We start from the raw sequence: 3,854 nt of genomic DNA on the forward strand, positions 1-3,854 counted from the left end.
ATGCTAGAAAATCCTGCGCCCTTTTCATTGAATTTTTCTTCCCCCATGACACACTCCTCCAAGGAAAGATCCTCCAACATAGCCTCCTCCCCTCAGCCCCACCCCCAAACAAAACAAAATCCCCCTGAAAACGCTGTACACTTCCCAATAACCATTACTATATGTAAACACTGGTCAAAGTTTGTAACTTGCAGCGTTACAAACGTATCCCCAAAGTATGTAATCCCCAAAGACATAGTTATTATGGTTTTCGACTATGCTGAACAAAATGGCTATCTCAAAATTTTGATCCGTTGACTTTGGGAAAAAAATGAGCGTGGGAGGGGGCCTAGATGCCCTCCAATTTTTTGGTCACTTGAAAAGGGCACTAGAACTTTTCATTTTCATTAGAATGAGCCCTCTTGTGAAATTCTTGGGCCACTTGGACGATACGATGACCCCTGGGAAAAAGAAAAAAACAAAAAAACAAACAAATAAACACGCACCCGTGATTTGTCTTCTAGCAAACAATACAAAATTCCACATTTTTGTAGATAGGAGCTTGAAGCTTCTACAGTAGGGTTCTCTGATACGCTGAATCTGATGGTGTCATTTTCGTTAAGATTCTACGACTTTTAGGGGGTGTTTCCCCCTATTTTCTTATATAAGGCAAATTTTCTCAGGCTCGTAACTTTCGATGGGTAAGACTAAACTTGATGAAACTTATATATTTAAAATCAGCATTAAAATTCGATTCTTTCGATGTAGCTATTGATATCAAAATTCAATTTTTCAGAGTTTTGGTTACTATTGAGCCGGGTCGCTCCTTACTACAGTTTACCACGAACTGTTTGATAAGGTTCAAACATGCATACCTTTCTCATTAAGATATATTGTATATAAAGAATGAATGAATATTCTAACTTACAGCCCTTAGCCTGAGGACTTGGAGGTTGACATCCTCAAAGACATAATTACTAAACCTTTCAGCACTGCTTAACAAAACAGTTCTCTCAAAAATTTGATAAGATGTGTTTTGGGCAATAATACGCTTTTAGGGGAGGGGCTGGTTGCCCTCCATTCCCTTTTAAGTCATAATATCTTTCAATCATATAAGCCCAGTCCGATTCGAAACTTATGCGAACATCTATTCCATAGAAATCTTATATGCCCTTGGCATATCTTGCAACCCCTGGACTCTGGAGGATTGTGTCCACCCTGCAGGCATTCTTATATGCTTTTTGGACTATTGTAAAGAAAATAGATATCTTATAATATTGATCGGTTGCTTTGGGAGAAAGAGGGTGTCAGAGAGGGGGGCTAGTTTCTCTCCATCACTTTTCAAAAGGGAACTAAAACTAAAGTTCCTTATGCCCATGAAGCTACATAATAACATAAAGTTATTATGCCCATGGGGCATAATTTACAAACTTACCTCCAGAGTCTCGAGAGTCGTGTCAACCCCAAAAGCCTCGTTATGTTATCGTTGGGCAGTTTTAGAACAAATGGCTGTGTCTAAATTTCTCTCGGATGCATTTGGGAGAAATAGACCATTAGGGGGCTAGTTGTCCCCCGACATTTTTGACTCTGAAAAGAGAGCCATAAATATAAAATTCCAATCAAATAAGCCTCCTCTAAAGTTCACCCAACCAGCCCTTCTATAAAAAGCTTATATGCCCCGGGACACAACTTGAAATCCTTACCCCAAGTTTCTGGGGGGTTGTTCAGCCCAACAGGTCTTGTAGTGTGATCTTTTGACTGTTTTTGAGCAAATGGCTGTCTTAAAACTTCTATCAGATGTATTTGGGGAAAATAGACCTTAGGGGGGACTAGTTGTCCTAAGACACTTTGACTCTTAAAAAGGACAATAGAACTTCTGATTTACAGTCCAATGAGCCCTTTCAATAGTTTATACACCACCATTGCATAAAAACCTTATATGCCCCCGGGCATAACTTACAACATAAGACATAATTACTGGACCTTTCAATTGCACTAAACAAAATGGCCGTTTCAATATTTTGATTGGATGTATTTGGGAAATGATGGGTGCAGGGGGAAGGGGCTGGTTGCCTTCCAATAACTTTCGACGGTTAAAGAAGGACCCTAGTCCTTTCAACTTCCAATCGAACGAGCCCCTTTCGAAGTTTCTAGGGTAACCCCTTCCTTATGAAGTGCCCTGGTCTAAAATGAAAAAAAAGGGAGTAGCTGCCCTTTGATCACTTTGAATCTTAAAAAGGGCCCTATAACCTCTGATTAGCAGTCCAATGATCTCCCTATGGAGTTTATATGAATACCCTTTCTATAAAAACCCTAAATGCCCCAGGGTATTGCTGACAACCCTTGCCCTGAGGGCTGGGGGGGTTATCATCTTCAAAGACATAATTTACGGAACTTTCAACTACGCTGAACAAATTGGCTATCTCAAAATTTTGACTGAATGTGTTTAGGCAAATGAGGGGCGTGGGAGGGGGCTTTTGGCCATCCAATCACTTTTGATTATTAAAAAAGGCACTAGCACATTCAATTTCCATTCAAATAAGCCCCCTTTGAAGTTTCTATGACAACTCCTTCTAGCCCTGGTATAAAAAAAAATAATAAAAATAAAACATTGTGCCCACATCACGCTTTATTTAGGCTTTTTTTTACCTAACCTAAATTTTGATCTGTTCTTGATCTGTTTTTGATCTGTTTGATCTGTTTGATCTGTTTTTGATCTGTTCTGTGCAGAGAGAGGATGTAAAAGAGAAGAGGGGTTGGCCTCAATCATTCTTCAACATCCCGTCAACATAACATCCCGGCTATTCTTAGATATTACTGATTGACAACCAGATGGCGCAGGGTGTGTTTTGATTGTGTTTGGCATCCCTCTCATCCCCTAAGATTTCACCTTAATACCTTAAGCCTTTTTGGAAACGAAGGATCAAGCACGTCCCCTTTTCTTATTCTTACGTGTTAAGAATGGGCAACTTGCACAACATACAGCCCTTGACCCAGGAGCTACGGGAAGTTATGTTAAACCCAGAGGCATAGTTGTCCGGCCTTTGGACTATTTTGATGGAAATTGGCTATCTCAAAATTTTGATTACATGTATCTGGTGAAAAGGGGCATTTGAGGGGGGTTAATTGCCCTCCGATCACTTTAGCCTTTTAAAAGGGCTGTAGGACTTTCAGTTTCCAATCAAGTAAGTCCTTTTCAAAGTTCTTACTACCACCCCTTCCATTTTAAGTGGCTTTGGAGAAAAGAAGAAGAATACACTGAAGCTTTGTGGCTTTTTACTAAAGGCAATGCTAGTGTGGTATCGTTGTAATGCTATCGTTACTTATATTTGTCTTTAATATCTCCTGTTCAAGTTAAAAGAGGATTAGGTACACCATTGGTTGATAGAATGTTAAACTAACACCACAAACAAAGTAAACATGTGTGTATGCGTTCATATGTAACGTTTCAAATTTATAGGCTAGAATACAAAGAAGACTTAATTATTAAGTCTATTTGTGGGATTCCAAGATTATCTGTTTGTAATGTCTTTTTTTGCCATTTCCGTATTCTAGAGATGGTAGTAACTCTAGCCTGCAGTAGTGCAATTTGCGAGTGTTAGAGCCAAACGTTGCTTCAATCAATACTTGCTTCAATGCTTCATCAATTGTTTATATCCCATGAAAAGGAAAAGAAATCTGTAATTGGGGTTAAAAAGACGTTAATGCGGAGTGTCAAAAAATCCGGTTTGGAGACAGCTTTTATGAGAGAGCTTGTAATCAATTCTTTGTTGTTTTTGGTTAATCTAGGTTCTTCACCTCTACAACGTCATTGATAAAAATTCCCGCAGTATTTTTACTTCAAGCTAATTTGGTTTAACAATATATGATCCGTA

The sequence above is a fragment of the Artemia franciscana genome, chromosome 17, assembly GCF_032884065.1.
Source record: "Artemia franciscana chromosome 17, ASM3288406v1, whole genome shotgun sequence".
In the NCBI taxonomy this organism is placed as follows: Eukaryota; Metazoa; Arthropoda; class Branchiopoda; order Anostraca; family Artemiidae; genus Artemia; species Artemia franciscana.